The sequence below is a fragment of the Manis javanica genome, chromosome Y, assembly GCF_040802235.1.
Source record: "Manis javanica isolate MJ-LG chromosome Y, MJ_LKY, whole genome shotgun sequence".
Classification (NCBI taxonomy): domain Eukaryota; kingdom Metazoa; phylum Chordata; class Mammalia; order Pholidota; family Manidae; genus Manis; species Manis javanica.
The window spans coordinates 4,834,060-4,846,790 of NC_133175.1; positions in this window are offsets into that span (position 1 = coordinate 4,834,060).

The following is a 12,731-nucleotide window of genomic DNA, read 5'->3' on the forward strand; positions in this document are numbered from 1 at the left end:
GACACTTCAAAAATTTCCCACATTAAACAGAATCATACTTTTGGCACATTCTTACAAGAAGTTCTTGTTATTTACATTAGTTATATTCTATAAAGTCATTGTACACACTGAGTTAGCAAACATTGAACCAGTGCTCCTAGGGGAAATACAGGGTTATATCCTATAAACCTCTGATCATATTTTCATCAGCCTGTTGATATATTAACTGGTCTTATATCAATATATACATGAAGACACCTTACTTCATATGCATTGTCAATCCACATTGAACTCAGGTCTACCAGCCTTATGACTCATCCTTAGTCAATGCTTAGCTAAAATGTAATTTATCCGTAAGGCATGACAGAGCCTTCCTATGCTTCAGAATACTAAACAGCACTTACTATTTTGCTTGGGGACCATTAAGAGCAAAAGCGCAACAAGAAGCAGGGAAAAAAGGAGTAGACGTGGAACTCACCAAGAAAAATACATATGTACGAAGGTCATTTTCACCTTTCTTAGCTTTTTCTGGGGACATTCATACTAGGCTACTAGAAACTTTGGCTGTTTTCTGCACTTCATTGAATGGCAACACAGAATTGAGTGTGAGATTACAAGTGAATTTTACTAACCAGACATATTAGTAAATACAGAATCTACAAATGTTAACTATATTTCTGTGAATTTGATGGCATTTTAATGGACAAGGAGGTTTGGGGTTTTTTGACAAAAAGCATGTGGAACTGAAAAAGTAGAAATACAAATATAAATGGAAGGTATAATTTCAACTACATATAATCACTACTCTACATAAACAATCTCTTATTTTAGGGTTTCCTTGGTACTACAGAAATATAAAGCCAGAGAGATTCTTTTTTTATACATGTGCTTATAAAAGTATTTTATTGGGATATAATGTCAAAAGCTGTATTTACTTAATGGTGTACAAGACACTGACTTTTGGAACAAGTATACACCTTGTTCCAAAACATCACCATCAAGGACATAGATTATATCCATCACCACCCATAGTATCCTCCTGCTGTCTTTTTTTTCATATCATTAGTCTACTGTTACATAAGGAACATTATGGTTACTAGACTCCCCTCATCACCAAGATGCCCCCACAAATCCCACTACAGTAAGTGTCCGTCAGCATAGTAAGATGCTGTAGAATCACTACTTGTCCTCTCTGTTTCAACAGCCCTCCCCGTGTCCCCCTCCACACATTGTACATGCTAACAGTAATGCCTCCTTTCTTTCCCTCTACTCCTCCTTACCCCTCCCTTCCCACCCATCCTCCCTAGTCCCTTTCCCTTTGGTAACTGTTAGTCCATTCTGGGATTCTGGGATTCTGCTGCTGTTTTTTTCCTTCAGTTTTTGATTTGTTCTCATGCTCCACATACGAGTGCAATCATTTGGTATTTGTCTTTCTCCACGTGGCATAGTTCACTGAGCTTATACCCTCTAGCTCCGTCCATGTTGTTGCAAATGGTACGATTTGTTTCCTTCTAATGGCTGAATAATATTTCATTGTGTATACATACAATTACTTCTTTATCCATTCATCTACTAATGGACACTTAGGTTGCTTCCATTTCTTGGATATTATAAATAGTGCACAGATAAGGCAAGTAGTGATTCTATAGCGTCTTCCTACGCTGATGGACAGTGTCTTAATGGCGTATGTGGGTGGGTGGACATGGTGATGGTGGAGACTCTAGTCAGCGTAATGTTCCTCATGTAATTGTAGGTTAATCATACCGAAATAAAAGAGAATCAAAGTTTCTGTCTTTTACTGGTTTACTTCTCAATCGAAATTGAATTTCTCATTCTTCTTCCTTAGTTACTTATATACAAAAATTGGAACCTCACAAATAATGTCTCTTCATGGTTAAATTTTTTTAGTGAATCATAACAGTATCTAAACATAATATTGGTTAAAAATACACAGGGAAGGAGGTACTTCAATTTGAATTTCAGTAATTAGGGAAAATAACTACATATTCAAATAACTAAGTTAGAATATTAGAATATGTTTTCCCCCAGTATTTATTAGTATTTTTACTCTTTCTGCTCAACCATGAATTACTTTTACTTTATTTGGAAGTTCTATGAATTTCAAATTGTATTTTAAGTACCTATAAACAGCCGGGTTTTCCCCAAGACGACCCAAAGATTTGATAATTCCGTTGAAAGAGTTGTATTAACTCAATCAGAGCTATGAAATTGGTTCTTGTTTGTAACTCACTTACATAAAAGGCTACAGATTAGAATTAAAATCAGCCATATGAAAAGACACATGAGGCAGTTGTTAAAATTAGGAGTGGTTAAAATTAGGTCAAAGCTCCTAGCTACCCTCTCTCCACAATGTTACCGACAATGCTAAATAGTTCCACTAGCAATAATGTGTAATTCCAGTAGCAATGATTATGAATAGAGTATTAAGAGGAAAGAGCACATAAACTTTAATGCTGAGTTTTTATTGACTCAATCTTTTATATATGAATCTTGATACTGCAAGGTAGGCTCCTCTATAAATCTCACTGTGGACACTAACGGCTGAAACCCAAAAACAATAGGTAAACAGACGGGTTTTATCAGGGAGGACATTCTGGGGCTTAGAGGCGTACCACTGTGCAGAAGGTAGACTCTTTACTACACAGCCCACCCTCCAGCTGTTTCTACATAAAAACCATTTATATTTTGCTAAGCACCTATATTTAGTCTTGCTTTTGTATAGCAGATAGAGCAATACATTATCAATATAGATATCCTTAACTTTTGAAGGAACCAGTATGGGTGGACGTAGATTTTAAAAAATAAATGCATCCTTTAAACCCTATTACATAGGTTTTCAAGTTTCTGTACTAATTTGATTACTAATTTTTTCTTTGACCTGCTAAGTATATCTTCAAATGAACTTGTGTAAAACTATTTAGTATAGATGACTAGTTAACTCCATTTCTTCCTCGGCCAGTCATTTTCTGTAATAGTAAAATGCGAAAGGGACTTCAAATCAGTTTCCCAATACATCTCATCAATTCTAGTACAATATACATAAAGTAGTTAAATCTGATCAACTATTCTGGTATCACAATAAGTAAATATACAATTCAGTTTAATAATACAACGTATCAGTAAGGATTGCAAAGGCATTACTTGCTATGGCTGTGTGACAGAATCGGTGCTTGCTCTTATATCCCATATTATTATGGATAGGCATTATTACAGTTCACTGTGATTTCAGTTATCTCTGGATATAACTGTCCCAAACCTAGTCAAAGAATCTAAAAGGGTAGAAGATATTTCCCCATACCCTATAGCATCATGCTAATCCACTTAAACTTTACTGGTCCTATGTTTTGATTCTTGTGTAAGAACATAAAAATAAATGATTTAACAGTGCTTTCTCAGTAAATGCAGGATATTGTTCAGAATGTCCTTAGCTTGCGTTCTTGCTCTCATCTAAAGTCATTATGAGCAGGAAACAACTAGAAAACCCCACAACTTACAGCTTTATTTTAATGTCAGTTTATAGTGAATTGATAATAGCACAGCCATAGGAGCTCTACTACTAACTCACTATTAACCTCTGGTAAGTAATGTGACTCCTATGCACTTCGTTTTCATCATGTGAAAAATGAGTAAATGTGTGAGGGTTAAGTAGTATATTCTAAGAGCCTACACCGTACTTAAGATGAATTCGTACATCTTTTCATTATCAAAATTTTTACTACAAAATTAGCTTGAAGACCCAGACACTTCTGTTTTAATTCTACAGAAGCTGCAAAAAATAAATTTCATCCCTTGTATTGCTTTCCATCATTATGACAATCATTTTATTTACTCCTGCAGGGTCATAAACATGGGGGAATACAATGCCAAAAAGCCAGCATTTCCTTTGCCCTTAGGGTCTTAATACTACTACAGCTTTTAGAGAAAGTTTGAAATACCCTGTTAGTCTCCCCTAATTTTTTTCATACCTGAGTATTTAATTGATTGCATTTAGCCTTTAAAATAATCACTAGCCCTCCTGGAAGCAGCTTCTCCAAGTATGCCAAGAGCTAGTGTCTTCCATTTGTCTTTTCTGGTAACTTTCCCATCCATCAGTGGTTATCTGTGCAAGGAAATAATTTGTTAACCAGTGAGTTTAAATAGATGCAAACCCCTTAGTTAATGTGTACCATCGAACATTAATCAGAAACGAAAGCATAGTTAGGGAAGACTCGGGTATTGAGAACACTTAAGGAATTTTTTTTTTTCGTTAATCATAGTGAACGTTGTTTATGATTTTCAGTATCATTTTTTTTGAGAGGGCATCTCTCATATTTGTTGATCAAATGGTAAGGAATTTTTTAATCCTGTATATTACCCTCACTAATAAAGATTAAAAGAATAGGTAAGAGCCTTTGAGCATTTCTGAAATGTCAATTTGCTGTAAACACTTTACGTATATTACCTCAGTTCTCAAAGCAGCCCTATTTCGGGGGTGGGTGCTTCATTATTCCAAGTTGTAGGTAAGAGTTAGACTTGAAGAGAATAAAGGTCCCAGTAATATGAGACAGCAGTGATTTGAACCCAGGAAGTTCATTGCATAGTACAAACTTCACATTCCTACGATAATAACAAATCTCAGAAGTAAGTTTTGTATCACGGTTTTATTCAACCAGGGTGGACATAGTATTTTCAGTCAAAATAATTATAATCTGTATGTGGAAATCTTATTCTGTAAACAATTATTTTTGTAGTTTCATTTTTTAAAGTGCCCGAAATGAAGAGCAAATTCACTCTTGGTTCTCGTAAGCACCAACAAGAAAATCCTGTTACGTGCAAGCAGGTATGTTAAGCACCAACTCTTCAATAGCTAACACTTCATATAGAGACCATGTAACTCAAGTGATTTCCAACCCTGACTGCAGATCAGAATTCTGAGTTTAAAAACTAAATAACAAAGCCTCATACTGAAACAAACTGAACCTCAAGTTAGTTAGGGCTGAGTTTGGGTGCAGTATGCTTTCGAAGCTCTAAATGTAAAAAATATTCAGATGCCAGGGCCTACTCCTATAATCTGAGAAAGCATGATTGGCAGATTATCTGTTAACTTAATTTTTTTTTAGCTCCCAAGGCATGTTTGAGAACCATGATCTAAAGCTCATACTTCATAAATAGTGTTTTATTATACCACATCATCCTCAGAGTTTCTGAAACAGGAATATGAGAGTAGTTTACTTGGGAGTTTCTGGCTTGGAAGTTTTAGGTTGCTGGCCAGGGATGCAGTCATGTAAACCCTTCACTGAGTTGGAGGAGCCACTTCTTGGAGGTTCACTCACATGGATGTCAAGTTGACGCTCACCATTTGTTGACAGAAGATCTCGCTTGCAACCCACATGGTGCTGTCCTTAGATTTGCCTAAGTGTCCTCAAAACATAATAACTTCCTAGAAAGAGCAATCCTTGGAAGTCACACCTTCCTACTTTTGCTGTATTCTATTTGTTAGAAAAATGATTTCATGTGTAAGCTTGATTGGACCACAGTGTACTCAGATATTTGGTCAAGTATCTGGTATTTCTAGGTAAGATCAACATTTGAATGGTAAAATGAGTAAAGCAGATTTTTCTGTCCAGGATAGATAACCTTTTCCAATCAACTGAAGCCCTGAATAGAGCACAAAGGATAATATGGAATTCCTCCTACCTGTTTGAGCTAGGACACTAGTCCTTTTGGCTTTTGGAATCAAATTGAAATTCACGTCTTCCAGGGTCTCAAGATGATGGCTGCTGGCTTTCATACTGGGAATTGAACCACTGGGTCTCCACCTTGCTGTATGTAGATAATAGGGCTTTTCAAACTCTGTAATTTTGGGTTAAGTAATTCCTTATAGTAATTCTCTTGGCATAAATGCAGATACATACATTCATACATACTGTTTCTGTTTCTCTGGAGAACTCTAACAGGAAATCGTAAGTCCAGCCAACATTAAAGGTAACAATTGAAACTTTTTTAAACTACCTTACACATTACGCTAACAGGTAAGCTTTTTATCTCCATAATTTTTAAAAATTGCAACAGCAAACAGACCACATGCCTTTTAATCAGAATTAAAAGGCATCCAGATTCGTATGGAAGAAGTTTAACTGTCGCTGTTTGCAGATGACGTGATATTGTGCATAAAAACCCTAAAGAACCCACTCCAAAATTACTAAATCTAATACTTGAATTCAAAGCTGAAGGATACAAAATTAATACACAGAATTCTCTTGCATTCCTATACACTAGCGATGAACAAGCATGAAGAGAAATCAGGAAAACAATTCCATTCACAACTGTATCAAAAATAATAAAATACTTAGGAATAAACCTATCCATGGAAAAGAAGACCTTGTGGGATAAATTGTAATATTTCCAGAATGTCTTGCCTGGCTTTGGTGCATTCGAATACTCTCACGGCTGGAGAGAAATTCATCTCCTTGTCTGTCGGCAACCATGAGTGTATGAACCTGAGAGGATAGGGGAAAGGGTTTGCTTCGTTGCTTCTTCCAGAGCAAGGGAAAGAAATAGTGCTGGACTGTAGTTTGTAAACAATAAACAGGTTTTAAACTTTATTTGTCCCTTTGATCTCGGTTTTTTGAGATATTTTGCCCTGGGATTTCCACCCCCTGGACTTACAGACATACACAATGAAAACTACAAGACACCCTGAGAGAAATGACAGAAGATACCAATAAATGGAAACACATGCTGTGTTCATGGATAGAATTAAAATAGTCAAAATGGCCATCCTGCCTATAACAATCTACAGAATAAATGCAATCCCTACCAAAATAGCAACAGCATTCCTCAATGAGCTAGAGCAAATAGTTCTAAAATTCATATGGAACACAATAGACCCTGAATACCGAAAGCAATCCTGAGAAGGAAAAATAAAGCTGGGGGAATTATGTTCCCCGACTTCCAGCTCTATTACAAAGCCATGGTAATCAAGAGAATTTGGTACTCGTACAAGAACAGACACATAGACCAATGGAACCAGTTAGGCAGTCCAGATTTAAAACCAAGCAAATATGGTCAATTAATATAAGATAAAGGAACCATGGATATACAATGGGGAAATGGCTGCCTCTTCAACAGCTGGTGTTGACAGAAGTGGGCAGCTACATGAAAGAGAATGAAGCTGGATTATTGCCTAACCCCATACACAAAACAAACTTAAAATGGATCAAAGACCTGAATGTAAGACATGAAACCATAAAACTCTTAGAAGAAAACATATGCAAAAATCTCTTAAACATAAAAAACTTTTCCATGAAAGAATCTCCTCAGGCAAGGGAAACAAAACAAAAATGAACAATTGGGACTACATCAAGCTAAAAAGCTTCTGTACAGCAAAGGACACCATCTGTAGAACAAAAATGCATCCTACACTTTGAGAGAATATATTTGTAAAAGATATCTGACAAGGGGTTAATATCCAAAATATTGAAGAACTCACACACCTCAACACCCAAAAGAGCAAATAACAATTAAAAAATAGGCATAGGAAATGAACAGACAGTTCTCCAAAGAAGACATTCAGATGGCCAACAGGCACATGAAAAGGTGCTCCACATCACTAATCATCAGGGAAATGCAAATTAAAACCACAATGAGATATCTCCTCACACATGGCCAACACAGAAAAGATTAGGCGGGTTAGGAGGAGGGTCCATGGTTAATAAACTGAGGATTTACTGGACTAAACAAAGTCTGACGGATTTCTTTGTTGCAGAGCTTTGCACAACCTTTAATATGGTCATTCAGTCTTCAAAGATCATTACAATGTGCCTTACTTATATGGCCAAGGAACGCTTGCTTCAATGAGCATTTTGCACTTTTGGAAATGTCGCTTTAGATGAACAATCACATCTATAACTATTGTTATGATTATAAGGCAAGTCAAACTACTACTTTTTATCAAAAGGTCATCTTTAAAGACATAAGAACAAGGATCTTCATCTTCCCATCTTTCCTCTCTTAATTTGTCTTTGTAGTTCCATTTCAAGTAATACATTATTAGTGATCATAAAAGATTGCACGTAGGGCATTCTCCACATCACAATGAACTTCCTCCCTTCCTCTTTCTGCTATCTACACATACTACACATTAAAGAGCTAGAAAGATCTATATTCTCATCTCCATATTAAAAGGATGCAAAAATGAATCCCATAGAAACTGAGCTTCAAAGTCACACTCAGTCAATGACTGAGCTGGTCCTGGAGCACAGGCTTTCCAACTCTGGAATATATCCATGGCAACGCCTGTCCCTCTTCTGTCCCCGCTGGTCCTTCCCTCCCTATGAGGTGCTGCATTTATCTCACTGTGTGTCTGCAGGTGGGTGGCAATGCTGCACACTCCTTTATGGCTCAATTTGGGCCTTTTCTTTCATCTGCTAATTAAATCATGCACTTTTCTTATAGGAGATGCGAATCTTCAAAAGGCGGGGTGAAGACTAGGAACAACAAATGCTGATGAGTTTGTCTAGGAAGGGAAATCTCCTACAGTGCTGGTAGGAAGGTAAACTAGTTCAACCATTGTATAAAGCAATACGGAGGTTCCTCAAAAATCATAAAATAGAAATACCATCAGACCCAGGAATTCCACTCCTAGAAATTTACTCTAGGAATATAGGGTCTCAGATTCAAAAAGATATATGCACCCCTATGTTTATTGTAGCACTATTTACAATAGTCAAAATATGGAAGCAACATAAGTGTCCATCAGTAGATGAATGGATAAAGAAGAGGTGGTACATATACACAATGGAATGTTATTCAGGTGTAAGAAACAAACAAATCCTACCATTTCCAAAAACATGGATGGAGCTAGAGGGTATAATGCTCAGTGAAATAAGTCAGGCAGAGAAAGACAAGTGCCAAATGATTTCCCTCATTTGTGTAGTATAGCAATGAAGCAAAACTGAAGGAACAAAACAGCAGGATACTTGTAGACTCCAAGAAGGGCCTAGTGGTTACCAAAGGGTAGGGGTGTGAAAGGGTGGGTGGGGAAGGAGAGAGAAGCAGATTGTGTTGTATCATGATTGGTGAACATGGTGTCTGTGTGGAGTCACAGGGAAGACAGTGTAACTCAGAGAAGACCAACAGGGACTCTGTGGCATCTTACTACAATGATGAACAGTGTCTGCAATTGGATATGGGGTTCGACTCATTAAGAGTGAATGTGATAACCACGTTTATCAGGTGAAAGCTTCATAAGAATGTATATGAATGATACCTTAATTAAAAAAATAATAAATAAATAAAATTAAAACAAGAAATTTACTGCTTTGGTCCCCTCCCAGGAGAGCAGCTCCTTGGTTTGAGAACATATCAGTTAAACCTCCTTGCCCAGCCCAGCAAGGTGGGCTAAGTTTTTGTCTGTTTGCTGAAGAGTACATTAAGAATCTTACTTCTTATCTTCCTGAATGTTAAAATGCAATCTTATCTTTAAGAAGGAATCCTTTCTGCATTTCACTATGGTGTTTACTGCTGGGCCTGCATGCTAAATTTGTTGCCAAGGTTTCAAATTACTTGATTAGGGCTAAAGGAGAAAAAACAGCATATAGGTAGGCTAAAAAGATCTGCGCCTGCATGTTTAATAGAATCAAGACATGAGCTATACTTGACATACTTTCCTTTATCTGGGTAACATTTAAACATTCCAGGCCAATCTGGCTTGTTTAGCTTTAAGTGAGCAACTCATTAACTCTGGGTCTTTTTTAGTGGGCTTTCCTGGCCTTTTTCCTCCTTCCACCCCACTCATATCTATTTTCCTAAGACTTATAAGCAATCATCCACTTCGGCTCACCCATGTCTCTGGGGACTAAAGTGCAAAAAGGGACTCCACCAAACCTCCCAATCCAGGTATATAACCTTGCTTGCCTCACCTTTTAATCAGCTATTGATATGGAAATGGACTACTTTTCTCCACCCTTGGAAACACTACTGATACGGAGATGTACAAAGGCCAGGCAAAAGATTCTGGGAATACTGCAATTTTACCCACATTTATGTCTGTTATTACGGCTAATTTCCACATACATGAGAGCTGTCAGTAATGTAGCTTTGAGACAGGAACGGTGGGTGTGGTCAGAGTAGGGTGAGGGCCTCTGGGAAAAGCAGGGTAGAGTATTTACAGTCAGAGCCATGTAACAATGGGCAAAGATGTCCCTACTGAAAGTCTGTGCTAAGCACTTTGCAAAGTCAAGGTCACACTAATTCTCTAGGGTGAAGATACAGACATCTTCAGTGAGATCAGTTAAAGGTCAAATGGCCAGGAGCAACTTGGCCTGGAAAGTTTGAGTGTTCTGCAAGGGTATCAGCATAACCCATGACTCTGCTGTCAGCCCTAGCAATCAGACTATGAACCAGCCCACCTTTAGGAGAGGCCAGGTGATGCAAGTCCACACCCCTAAGTTTTTTTCATGTTCTCCAAAAATCCTCAACTGCCTATAAAACCCCCTAGACAATGCACTACTATGGACTCTCTTGTCCCCTCCTGGTGTGAGCCAAGAGCTCTGTCCTTTCACTTTATCTCTAAATAAAAGCCTGTACCTTGCTCTACTTCCTTGAGTGTTTGTGAAGCTCATTCTTTGGCTTCGTGAACAAGAACCCCTGCATCATCTTCTAAGTCTCAGACTCACATTTTGTTCAAAGGAAATGATGCGAATACACCTCCCTAGTGCTCCATAGCATGAACTCACAAATCTCAGAGTTCTAACTGGAAAGCATTTTGCAAATTTGTGTAATCTGGTTTCAGGGTGACTGACAAGTGCCACTGGCCACGGTTAGCAAAGGGTCAGGCATGTTCTATGTCCTGAAATGCAGTGAACATTTTAGTTCTTTACAATCTTTCACAGGGGTGAAAATGCAAAAGCTCTTTCTGTCAGACGCTGCTTTTCATGTAAATACAAAGTATTTTGACTAGTCTCAACATAATAGGATATTTTTAGAAATAGAAATGCCATATAATTGTAAATAGGTATTTCCACCATTTTGGAAAACATTAGCTCTGTTTACATAAGCCATTATGAACACAGAGTATTTGTATATGTGGTCATTTGCATATTAAATATTTTTATGTATTTTCCTTTTATTTTTTGTTGTTAGATCATTTTGGGGAGGAAATGCATTAGGGAATTTAGTTTATGTCATACTGTTAATTCATATTTGTTCATTTAAGTTCACAGGGGTAAGTGCTATAGTTTTTTACTTGCTGTAAAAACGGTTATGTAAGCTAGCTTACCAGCTAGAAGTTGACCAAGCAGTAAAGAAACTTGATCCAGTCACATTTGAGTGTTTTAAAACTGAAAAAGCAGAAACATCTTTTATGTGATAAATTTTTTGAGAATGTAATATCAGTCCCAGCAGCAGGACACCCATGGAGGATGGTGCAAAACCTTGCGTATTTAATAGTTTCCCTAAGAGGAATGTTAGTGCATTTCTTACACAGATGCTGCTGCTCCGTTGAATGTTTTCTTTCATTTGAGGGGCCTATGGTGCTAAATCTGGAATAAGGAACAGAAGAGAGAAGTGATTCTTCTGACAACAGTAGCTCATTTCCTTCCATTCCAAGCCTTGGTGGACAAGCACAGTTCTTTCAGCAGGCGTATTATGCCCATCCAAACAGCACTAAGTATCTTGGGCCCCAAGAGTATCATCCACAACCTCCAGGGCCCAGTGGCTTTGGACAGCAGTGCAGCAGTACAAGCTACAGGGCCTACACCACTGGAGAAAAACGAAATGCCTCCTGCCAAGAGGAAGGAGCAGAGGAGGTGGGATGGTGCTTTACCTAATCGTCATTAACCTTAGAGTAGTTTCATTGTTCCCTCACCTAGTAACGGGTGGCCCCCAGAGCATGCGTTACATCTCGGCCACTGGGAAAGCGGAGAGGCCTTGGGTTCCTGCCCAAGACCCCAGCAGCCTAAACCATTCAGACGGGCAGCTTCCCACAGCCAGCTGGAATATCCCCTCCGATGTCCTCCACCTGAACATCCTCTGAACACTCTACCCACAACGTCTTTTCTTTCCCCTTCCCAGAGTATTCCACTCAAGCCACTGTTGACTTCTGCACAAACTGGCCACGCACCAGACGACACCTGACGTCACATGAACCAAACGTTATTTGGGTGTTTTTTTTGTAATTTTTTTTATTAAGGTATTACTGATGGACACTCTCACTTAGGTTTCACATTCACCTGAAAAACAGTGTGGTCACTATATTTCCCCATATTATCAAGTCCCCACCCATACCCAGTGCAGTCACTGTGCAGCAGCGCAGCAAGACGCCACGGATCCACTGTGGGCCGCCTTCTCTGTCCTACTCTGTTCTCCCGGTGATCCCCCACACCATGCGTACTACGGGTGTTTTAATAGTCTGGCGTAGGGAAAACTTCCCAAAGGCAGGCGAGGCCTAGCAAACATTCTGTGTAAGTTCTGACCAGGGGAACTGAGAAAGAAAAGAACGCCAGCTCAGCGAAGAAGGAAACCTACGAAAACACGGAGGAGGAGAGGATTTACAGGGAATTTGGCACTACGTTTAAGCTCTCGCGATAGTCGAGGAATGACGGGTTATTCTCAGCTCCCAAGAATTCCAAGACGCAGCGGAAGGACGGAAGTAATGAAGCTCTCGCGAGTACTGAGAGCTTTTGGTACCGCGATTAAGCGGAAGATCCCGCGAGGTTATAAGCAGATCTAACGAGATTTAGTCATCTATA